Genomic DNA, 12,880 nt, shown 5'->3' with positions numbered 1-12,880 from the left:
GTCTATCGTGCTATCAAAAAGGAGTGCGTTATATGGCAGTAAAATTTTTAATAGCCTCCCTATCAGTATAAAAAATTAAACTAAAAACATAAAATTATTTAAGGCCAAATTAAAGAAGTACCTAATTTCTCACGCCTTCTATTCTGTAGGTGAATTCATGCCATTCAATAACACTTTATGAAATTGATACTAAAACTATGTGTTGTACTAGTAGACTATATTGTAAATCTCGTCTGTATATATTTCATCTAGACTGTGACTATAAATTAAGACTTTATAATAGTATTAAGTTTTTTGGCTTATTCCATATTCTAGCTATAAGCATGTATGAATACCATGGAATATTAATAAATACAATACAATACAATACAATACAATTGAGGTATGCAGACTACCCCTTAACTTACCACTCCACATTTCCCGGCAGACAGTTATGTATCGGATCGATACGAGTAGACCTGAAGGCAAGCATTGCTAATTGATTGTTTGTACAGGAACATCAATTATTATTTTTACCTCAATTTTTATTGTACCTGAGTGTTTTAATGTACTTCACTCCCACATCTCTAACAGTACACTCCCAAACGTCTTCCACACAGTGCAGTATAGTACGTTCCAGAAATATGTTCGCGTTTTCCAGTGACGAAAGAGCTTTCAAAATTGAATGATATTTTCGCAAAGGTACTTTCGTCCATTTGCCTACGTCGCATCCCGGTTTCCCCCACCCACTTCTGCTCGCCCCTCTGTAAAGGCTAGTGGCTGGGCTGTGTTAGCTCTTTTCTGAAAACATTAATTTCTATTAGCAATTGGACGTCGACGTAATATTATACAATTGTTTAAAATAACTTAAATAAGAAGGTCTCATTAAGTAATTAACTGTCACCTGATTTTCCTCCTTTCTACGACCCTGCGACAAAACCACTTGGACAGGGAGTAGATAGCATGTGTGAGTAATTTTATCTTCTCGGATCGGGCAGAAGTGAAGACTAAATTTACAGTACGTAAGGTACTCTTTTATAGCGTAGGTACAGAATTAGTTCAACATGAGTTACTAGTACGAAGGACGAAACTGGTAATTGGTATTAGATGCAATAGTCTATAGTGCGATAATATGCACAAAAGAACTGAAGCCTGTATCGAAATGAACGGTCACCATTTAAAAAATGTGTTTAAATATCCATATTATGGTTATTTTTTCAATTTAACCTCATTCTCTATATTGTACGCTAATGTGCTGTAGACAGTATAATATACACTGCATAATGAATACGTCCGCATGGATAGCTCAGTTCGTGAGTAAAAACACTTACTGTTAATAAGTACTGTATTTTGATTAAACAAAAACTTAATGAAAATTATCAAACTCAAAATCGCGATATTTCCTTGTTTACGTAAATGGATGAACTACTTTTCTTCCCTCCTATACCTATACTGCCAGTATCATCAAACTTCAGTCGTGGAAGTGGATAGCGAACGGTGTTAGGTATAGCCAGGTTAATATTAGAAATGTTAATAAATATAAAATTATATCCCTGTATAAGGCTTCCATCGGCTCTCGCAAGTCGCCTAAAATCCACCACTGATGCACAATGCTTTACTATGTGTTCGTTTCTTCCTCCTTTTATGCCCAGGTCTGCTGTACAGTAGAAAAATACATAATTATTTAATTAAGAATATAAATCAAATTGATCCAGCTAGCGAATGTTTTCTTAGAGGTTGTTAGGCACTAACACTGCGCTTATCTGTAACCAATAGCAACATTCTCCTCCACCTGCAGCTAAAACAAATAACCGGTTTCTCCCTGCACGTCACCACCACATCACGGATCAGCACCAGATCTCCCTACAGCAGCCGTGGCGAAAATGCCATCGTGCGCCGAGCCACTGTGTAAGCTTCAACGTGCATAGCACCTATGGAGGGAGGCGGACAACCGAAGGGGAAGTGAAGCAACTGTCTGACATAAACGGTTTTTCATTTTTCTTACGTCAAGCACTTAAATAAAATGATATGCAATACAAGGCTACAAACTAATGTTTAGTACGTGTAACGAAGAAAGAAATGAACAATGAAACATGGGACACATTATCACAACCTATGAATTGTCTTCAGAATGTCTCTGCAACAGAGTTTCAAAATCAGTAGTAGTTGATCACGAAGGTATTTGTGTGTCAATCGTGATCTAAATTTGATTTTCACTATTTTCATTGTTGAAATAAATTTTTTAACAAACGTAAGTTGTAGCGAACATGGCTTCAACAGAGCAAGCAAAAGAACGAAGCTTCAAATATTTATTTTTTTCCAAAGATTTGAAAGTTCAACATTTGTCAAGTCCTTACATCTAGCTTTCATTTAACATCAAATTGTAAATCTGTGAGTTTAAATTGAAGATCTAACCGCATTATTCGTACATCTGCTGAAAAAGGATCGACGTACAGAGATGATAATGATGATGATGATGATAATAATAATAATAATAATAATAATAATAATAATAATAATACGTACATCTGCTGAAAAAGGATCGACGTACAGAGATGATAATGATGATGATAATAATAATAATAATAATAATAATAATAATAATAATAATACTTAACCTTTTAATGTTTCATCAGTAACATGTAGTAATTTATAATGCCGTTTTATGTTATACAACCGTTTTCCTAGTAATATTTGTGAACAAATCATACATTTAATATTTTCATCATATTGTAAGCAAAAGAATGCATCCTTCTTTCCTACTTGAAACTTTCGTTTTTATAGAGGTACATGGTTTCGAGAGAGATATTGCGACGATACGCCACTCGCAGGTCCGAGACAAATACAAATAGAACGGAGTTTGACTCCAGTGAGTGAGATGGTGGGGGTTGTAGGTAGGAAGCGAGAGAAAGCACTGCGAGCCACAATGTGCTCGTGAGTCGCATTTTCGCCGCGGCTGGCCTACCGTATAGAGTGAAGAATTAAAGAGTGAGGCAACATAGAACATTAAATGAAGAACAGACGAGAAACCTAATTATCCAGGAACGATTCGTACATACGACGTGGTTTCAAATAGTGTTCAACTTACGTCTTACACCACTGTCAATCTTCGAATAATAGAAAGTGAAAATCGAATTTTCACAATTTTAAATTCATACGAGTGTGAAGCGCTGTGGGGGAGAGAAGAGCGATATTTCGCTTCAGATGCTGGGTGACACGAAGATTCTTTCCATCTGTGCGCGGTTCAGAGAAGAGGCTGGAATGTGTGGTTCGCCAGGCATGCGGAGGGAAGCCACATAAGTAGCCTATTGCCCACTTTTCAATTGAAGTGCCCCCATGGATATGATTGCGACGGGACATGCCTCTCTATCCTCTGTAATATATCGACCCTGTCACGTAAGCCGAGTTGACATCTCAAGCCTTCGCCACTGCTTTATATTTCAAAGAATTGAAACCACTTGCTGTTACCTCGAATGATGACATACGAGACTTTCCTAGGATTTTAGTTTGATTGGTCAGAAATGTTAAGCTTTTGTTTTCATTCCATAAAAAAATTACTTCAAAATTTCCTTTCAAATCCGCTCTTACTCCCAAAGCATCACGGAACCATCACTTAACGACAGGCATGTCCATTTCGTGAGTTGTGAGTTGCGAGCATGGAATCCTGCAAGACGTAATAGTTCCTCCCTGAACCTCTCCCACCACCCCCTGCATGACAGAGGAATGGTGGTATCAGTGGCGTTTGTACCTTCCCAATGTCCCTATTGAAGTCATGTTTTTCCGTGTCGATTGTGAAGAATATATACTTCCATTCGCAATGGGAGGTGAAATTTGTGTTTGTGAGTAGGAAATAAAATATTAAATGCGTCTTTTGCCGCAAGGATTTACGTGGCTTTTCAAAACCAATACAAAACTCTATTATATCACGTGTCACTCCCAATATTAAAGTATGACCTCTACCTACATCAACATCATCATTATCATCATCATCATCGTTTATATTATATTAACTTCTATTTAACATTTCTAATCCTCTATTTATCTGGTGTGAATTATTATTATTATTACTATTATTATTACTATTATTATTATTATTATTATTATTATTATTATTATTATTATTATTATTATTATTATTATTAACTTCACTTTTGAATATGCCATTAGGAAGGTTCAGGATAACAGACATGATTTGGAATTGAACGGGTTACATTAGCTTTTTATCTTTGCGGATGACGTGAATATGTTAGGAGAAAATCCACAAACGATTAGGGAAACACGGAAATTCTACTTGAAGCAAGTAAAGCAATAGCTTTGGAAGTAAATTCCGAAAAGACTAAGTATATGATTATGTCTCGTGACCAGATTATTGTACGAAATGGAACTATAAAAATTGGAGATTTATCCTTCGAAGAGGTTGAAAATTTCAAATATCTTGGAGCAACAATAACAAATATAAATGGCACTCGGGAGGAAATTAAACGCAGAATAAAGATGGGAAATGCGTGTTATTATTCGGTTGAGAAGCTTTTGTCTTGTAGTCTCCTGTCAAAAAATTTGAAAGTTAGAATTTATAAAACAGTTGTATTACCGGTTGTTCTGTATGGTTGCGAAACTTGGACTCTCACTCTGAGAGAGGAACAGAGATTTAGGGTGTTTGAGAATAAAGTTCTTCGGAAAATATTTGGGGCTAAGAGGGATGAAGTTACAGGAGAATGGTGAACGTTACACAACGCACAACTGCACGCATTGTATTCTTCACCTGACATAATTAGAAACATTAAATCCAGACGTTTGAGATGGAAAGGGCGTGTGGCACGTATGGGCGAATCCAGAAATGCATATAGAGTGTTAGTTGGAAGGCCGGAGGGAATAAGACCTTTGGGGAGGCCGAGACATAGATGGGAGGATAATATTAAAATGGACTTGAGGGAGGTAGGATATGATGGTATGGACTGGATTAATCTTGCTCAGGATTGGGACCAATGGCGGGCTTATGTGAGGGCGGCAATGAACCTGCGGGTTCCTTAAAAGCCATAAGTAATTATTCTTATTATTATTATTATTATTATTATTATTATTATTATTATTATTATTATTATTATATTTCCTTCCCTTGTACCATAGAATGTATGCGTATACCTATAAGTGTGAACATTTTTTTTTTTTCACAAATGATCATTGTGAACTCAAAACACAGGATACGTATATTGATCAAGAATCTTTTGGAACAATAATTATTATGTAGGCCAGCGATGTCAGACAGGGACTAAACGGAGCTGAGCGCTCCACTAGACTGGTTGCGTGCTCCGGTGTTTCCACAGACATAAGCAAGTTCAAGCTCCAATCGAGCTCCACAACCGGTATTGGAGCTTACAACTCTGACACTACTCATGTAGGCCTATGACTACATCAAATATGACGTCAGATTTTGGAGTTGTTTTTGCGCGAGTCGATTAAGAAGATCACAGTACAATAATGGTTAAACATAATTTTTATTTATTTTTTATTTGGTTATTTAACGACGCTGTATCAACTACTAGGTTATTTAGCGTCGATGGGATTGGTGATAGCGAGATGATATTTGACGAGATGAAGCCGAGGATTTGTCATAGATTACCTGGCATTTGCCTTATGGTTAGGAAAAACCTCGGAAAAAAAACCCAACCAGGTAACCAGTCCAAGAGGGAGTCGAATCCGCGCCCAAACGCAACTTCGGATCAGCAGGCAAGTACCTTAGCCGACTGAGCTACCGGTGGCTTTTTACTTGTTATTACACACACATATAACCCATGTTCTTTACAGTGAATTATTGATTGAATTGATCTAGGACCAACGTAATTGAATCAGTCGTTTTAGAAAGGGCTCTAGTCCATTTTTTGATAAAGTCAGTTTAAAACGCTGTTATATTCGTCATACTTGAATACACCTTTCTGTTAAGAAATAATATTATTCCATGGATTCATTAAGATTCACAGAAGCTGAATAATTTTCATAGCACATTTGAAAAAGCCGTTCCTGGAATAAGGCCATTTTTATGCAGATCTGATAGCTGTTGTTATTTCGGACTAAAACCTTATCTAAACTAACTGATTCGATTAATAATTAGTTAATAATAAAATTTTAATCAATCAATTTAACCATCCTGAGTCCTGAGACATATGTTGTTTTATTTTTAAAGTTCATTATAATTCTACACTTAAAAAAAAGTCAGTGACATGAGGAAAATGATGAAAAAATTCTGCAGGTTACAGTTAGGGCACAAATGCAGATATATTAAACTATACTTCGGATCTCTGCACATAGCCTACATCTTATATCACGATCATGTAATACGTAGTATGGTATAGTATTGTGACTTTTTCATTCTCACTTTTACCACCACGCACCCGTCAAAAATGTGACTTTATTTCTTAATAATTCACCCTACAACAATGGGTATTCCACTCAACACCAGCAACACAATAGTCGTTATTGCACTCCACACGACGACAATGACAATACACGTGTATTATTGAGAAGATCAACAATGCACTCCTAATTTCAATTAAGGTTCACAAAGCACTAACAAAACCGTCAGTTCACAGTTCGCTTGCCCTTGCTAGTTCTTCTAGCTCACTGTTCAAGTTCACGCACAACGAACTCAGGTCTTCCGGACGCGCCGCCTTCGCCTGGACACTGCCACAGTTACGGACTCACTCAAGTTCACTGCACGTCGAACCAAAGTCCTCCGGATACGTTGCACTCGCCTGGATACTGCCACAGTAACGGACTGACTCAAGTTCACTGCACGTCGAACTCAAGTCGTCCGGATATGTTGCATTCGCCTGGATACTGCCACAGTTACGAACTCACTCCAGTTCACTGCACGTCGAACTCAAGTCTTCCGGATACGTTGTACTCGCCTGGCTACTGCCACAGTTCGGACTGACTCAAGTTCACTGCACGTCGAACTCAAGTCGTCCGGATATGTTGCATTCGCCTGGATACTGCCACAGTTACGGGCTGACTCAAGTTCACTGCACGTCGAACTCAAGTCCTCCGGATGTGTTGCACTCGCCTGGACGCTGCCACAGTTAAGGACTGACTCAAGTTCACTGCACGTCGAACTCAAGTCCTCCGGATATGTTGCATTCGCCTGGATACTGCCACAATTACGGACTGACTCAAGTTCACTGTACGTCGAACTCAAGTCCTCCGGATATGTTGCACTCGCCTGGATACAGCCACATTTACGGACAGACTCACGTTCACTGCACGTCGAACTCAATTCCTCCGGATATGTTGCACTCCCCTGGATACTGCCACAGTTCGGACTGACTCAAGTTCACTGCACGTCGAACTCAAGTCCTCCGGATATGTTGCACTCGCCTGGACGCTGCCACAGTTAAGGACTCACTCAACTTCACTGCACGTCGAACTCAAGTCCTCCTGATACGTTGCACTCGCCTGGATACTGCCACAGTTACGGACTGACTCAAGTTCACTGCTCGTCGAACTCAAGTCCTCCGGATACGTTGCAGTCGCCTGAATACTGCCACAGTTCGGACTGACTCCATTTCACTGCACGTCGAACTCAAGTCCTCCGGATACGTTGCATTCGCCTGGATACTGCCACAGTTCGGACTGACTCAAGTTCACTGCACGTCGAACTCAAGTCCTCCGGATATGTTGCACTCGCCTGGATACTGCCACAGTTACGGGCTGACTCAAGTTCACTGCACGTCGAACTCAAGTCCTCCGGATATGTTGCACTCGCCTGGATACTGCCACAGTTCGGACTGACTCAAGTTCACTGCACGTCGAACTCAAGTCCTCCGGATATGTTGCACTCGCCTGGACGCTGCCACAGTTCGGACTGACTCAAGTTCACTGCACGCCGAACTCAGGGCCACCTTGCTCGCTGCTGTCCAAGACTTGAAGGCTGACTGAAGACTGACTATCTCAAGACAGCTTCTCGCTTCTATTTATCAAACCGTAACATCTGGAGTCTTCGATTCGCATGGCTTTCTGAACCTTCGACGGGAATGCGCTTCTAGATGTCTCCCCTCCTCTCTCCGCTCCGCGCTGTCATCGTAGTTCTTTCCCCTCGCTCCGTTCCGCGTTACAGCGCCTACCGAAGCTCGAGTTTCCGTTTCCCCGCGTCTTCCCTCTCGCTAGATGCGTGCGCAACTCCCTGACGCTACCAGAATCTTCTAACATGCGCCACAGTATTCTATACTCTCAGGATTCAGAAGGGTATATCAAATGCTTTATAAGCATTACACGTTGGCTCACTGAGGAGAGAAAGATGCATTATATTCATTTTCAAACAAATGTTGAATGTGTTGAATTTAGAAAAGTAGCCCTAACTGTAGCGAAATATTTCATGGAATAATTATACATAACTAAATATTATTTATGTTGACTATTACACTTTTACTACGTCATACTACTTTTGACCAATAAAACGGTACGAAAGAACGTCTTTCAATCAATCATGGCTGCTTATTGCACAATTTATCGCGTCCCTAGCATTTGTTTAATTTTATCACGTCCCTAGCATTTGTTTATTTTTATCACTACCCTAGCATTTGTTTCTTTGTTTACCAACATTTCAAACTGCATTGGTCTGGACATAAAAAAAAAACACACACACACACACACACACACACACACAGAAAATTACAAACCACTCCAGTCGATGCACAGCACTTTCAAATATGACTCGCATTGGCATTCAAGAACAAGAATTAATAAAGATCACTGGTCATAGCTATGTATCTTCCTGAAACCCTATTTACAAATAAATGTAGAGCACCATTCGGAAATCCTGAATAAGTTGAGGGATACACCATGTGCATCAACGAGTTCACTTCTTTTACGCACACGTCTAATATAACATCAACTGAACCACCAACCACTAAAACATTTAAATTTGAAAATTGTACTTTGAATAATTGTTTCTTTTAAAATTATTCATGTTTATTTTTTATTTCATCATCGTTAATTAAAACGTTTCTTGTTTATTTCATCTTCCCTAATTAAAACTTTTCTAACACTCGTTTATATTATTTAGGTTATGTTATAGCTTCTGCTATATGATATATGAATTGTTTAATACTAAGATTTATTGAAAATCTTCTGTTAAATGACGTTGATTACTGGGAACCGGATAACTGAAGTGGAATGCAACGTTTTAATAAAAATGAAACTGAATCAATAAAGCTTTCTGACTAGTAATCGTCCACAAAGTTCAATGAAGATTCCACAGTTGGCACAACTGACAACAAGAAAACGGCTAAACATAACATACTACTGCCATCTAGCGTAATATTTGTAATTTAGAGATGGTGCAGTAATATATTTGAAGACAGTTGTATTTTCGTAAGTCAATTAATATTTTATTGTATTGGAGTATTTCGTTACTTCTAATCTTCATATACTTTCTTCTAATCGTGTAATAGTCAATTAAATCCCACTCGAGTTTTGATTTTCTCTAGATAAATCTCTAGTGAGATTACTGTTGATAATTCGATAAATAAACAGCCATTGATAACAGCTTAATAAGCAATCCACCACTGCCACACTAAGTGATTTGTGTCAGCTACATCTCCATCCACACTCCTCAAACGTAGACTGAAGTGTCGTGGGCTGCATTAGGAGCTACCTATTACTTTGGACACGCCTGACTTAGGGCTTGGGTTCTGCAATTTTCTGTTGGAGTCAGATGGTCTTTATCGGTTACTTAACGACAAAGTAACAAGTACTACTTTTATTTAACGTCGATTGAATTGGTGATATAGAGGGGTATTTGGTGTGATGAGACCAAAGATTCCTCATAGAATAACTTGATAGATAAAAAAAAAACTCAGGAAAATATCTATATAGAATTAGCCCAAACGGGAATTGAACCTAAGTCCGAGTGCAGTTCATGATCAATAGGCAAACTAGAGTGCGACAGTTATATGATGCGTAATATGAAACCAACTGTGGTAACTTTCGAGGAAAATCACTTTTGTTGACGTCGTACAAAATTTTGTCCAATATTCTTTTGAGAAGATTAACTCCGTACGTAGATGAAATTTTTGGGGATCATCAGTGTGGTTTTAGGCGTAATAGATCAACTGTTGATCAGATTTTTTGTATTCGATAGATAATGGAGAAAAAATGGGAGTATAAGGGTACAGTACATCAGTTATTCATTGATTTCAAAAAGGCATATGACTCGGTCAAGAGGGAAGTATTATATGATATTCTTATTGAATTTGGTATTCCCAAGAAACTAGTTCGATTAATTAAAATGTGTCTCAGTCAAACATACAGCAGAGTCCGTATAGGTCAGTTTCTATCTTATGCTTTTACAATTCACTGCGGGCTAAAGCAGGGAGATGCACTATCACCTTCACTTTTTAACTTCGCTCTAGAATATGCCATTAGGAAAGTTCAGGATAACAGGCAGGGTTTGGAATTGCACGGGATACATCAGCTTCTTGTCTATGCGGATGACGTGAATATGTTAGGAGAAAATCCACAAACGATTAGGGAAAACACGGAAATTTTACTTGAAGCAAGTAAAGCAATAGCTTTGGAAGTAAATTCCGAAAAGACTAAGTATATGATTATGTCTCGTGACCAGAATATTGTACGAAATGGAACTATAAAAATTGGAGATTTATCCTTCGAAGAGGTTGAAAATTTCAAATATCTTGGAGCAACAATAACAAATATAAATGGCATTCGGGAGGAAATTAAACGCAGAATAAAGATGGGAAATGCGTGTTATTATTCGGTTGAGAAGCTTTTGTCTTGTAGTCTCCTGTCAAAAAATTTGAAAGTTAGAATTTATAAAACACTTATATTACCGATTGTTCTGTATGGTTGTGAAACTTGGACTCTCACTCTGAGAGAGGAACATAGAGTTAAGGGTGTTTGAGAATAAGGCGCTTAAGAAAATATTTGGGGCTAAGAGGGTTGAAGTTACAGGAGAATGGAGAAAGTTACACAACACAGAACTAGACGCATTGTATTCTTCACCTAACATAATTAGGAACATTAAATCCAGACGTTTGCGATGGGCAGGGCATGTAGCACGTATGGGCGAATCCAGGAATGCATATAGAGTGTTAGTCGGGAGACCGGAGGGAAAAAGACCTTTAGGGAGGCCGAGACGTAGATGGGAGGATAATATTAAAATGGATTTGAGGGAGGTGGGATATGATGATAGGGACTGGATTAATCTTGCACAGGATAGGGACCAATGGCGGGCTTATGTGAGGACGGCAATGAACCTTCGGGTTCCTTAAAAGCCATTTGTAAGTAAGTAAGTAAATATGAACAGATAATTCAGGCTGAAGGGCAGGACTGCCAGATTTCTTTTAGGAAAAAAAATGAAGATTTTTCACAAAAAAATTAAGGAGCCGTATGCGAACTTCCCAGGGATTTATTAGCATATACTTGACTGTTTATTGTTTAAGGTGTAAAGCCATTATCATTCTTAACAAGCTACTAGCTCTAGTTTAAAAAAAAACAGTGTCTTTAAATAGTGCAAATACACATACCATTATTAAAATAAAACTCTGCATGTAGGACTAATAGACTCAATGTTGAAAATTATTATATTTCGGGGGAGAGAGGGAACGTAGATAACCCTCGGATTAGGGAGACGTATTTTACGGGAAAACGTACAGTAGTGGCAAAAAAAACTGGACCGACCCTTGTAGCTGATTCAGAGCCTTGTTCACTCCAGAGCACGATAGACTGGTAACTAAGAATGTCGTGGTTCGAATCCTGCCTGGGAAGGAAACTTTTTTTTTGTTCCTTATTCAAATTTATTCCCAATACTTTTCGATTGCTGGTAAAATTCATGTTCTGGGAATAATAAATTAAGTAGTAAAATATAGGTTAGTACAAAAAGATGGACGTTAAAGAACAGAGCAAAACGAGATACTGTGATAAAACTTTATAGGCACTGTACCTGTTGTATCTGTCCTGATGTACGGAGCAGAAAACTGGTCATCGTGCGGAGTATACAGAAGAGCCATACAAACAGCTGAAATGAAAAGATTTATAAATGAAATTGCTGGAGGCAACCCACAACATCAAATAAGAAATTATACGTCTACAAAAATTAATCTTAGTCCGTTAAATTTACTACAAAAACGAATAATTAAAATTTGTTTGAAGAAACATTTCGATTATCCAACTAAATTAATTTATTCTGAATTTAATGTATTTAATATTGAACAAATTTATAAGTATACGCTGTTAAAATTTTATCATAAAAATCGTAATAAGTTTGTATTACAGACACATAATTATGACACAAGACGAAATATTAATTCAACATTAGTAGAACCTAAATGTCTCACATCTGCTGGTCTAAAGCATAGCATAAATTTTGGCCCTCGGTTGTACAATGTTTTAACTAAATTACACCCAAAACTTCTAACATGTAACCCATTAACATATAACAAGAAAATTAGAAACGTGTTAATATCTTCAATTTGATTAAATAAATTTATAGCCTATGTGTATGAATTAATCAACATATATTATATTTGTATTCTATAATTTTGAAATATACATAGCCCTACGTTTCACGTGCAATATTATTCTTCTCTAGTGTTAATATTATATTATATAATTCCACTGCCGCTGTAATTTAAATTTTAGTTCCTATTTTATTTTACTTATTTATTTTTATTATTTTTTTATTTCCTATATTTCTCTTATATAAATATTTTATTATATAATTTCTGTAACTGTAATTTTAATTCTATTTCCTATTTTATTTCATTTTATATTCTCTTATAGGGCTATTAATATTATATCTCAACTGCGACCGAACACGAGCGCTGCTCATTCGGTCTCAAATTTTGTTAATACTACTGTATCTCCTTTTTTATATTGTTTGTATTAT

This window comes from Periplaneta americana, chromosome 8 (genome assembly GCF_040183065.1).
Source record: "Periplaneta americana isolate PAMFEO1 chromosome 8, P.americana_PAMFEO1_priV1, whole genome shotgun sequence".
Taxonomy (NCBI): domain Eukaryota; kingdom Metazoa; phylum Arthropoda; class Insecta; order Blattodea; family Blattidae; genus Periplaneta; species Periplaneta americana.
Note: the sequence above shows the minus strand (reverse complement) of the source record.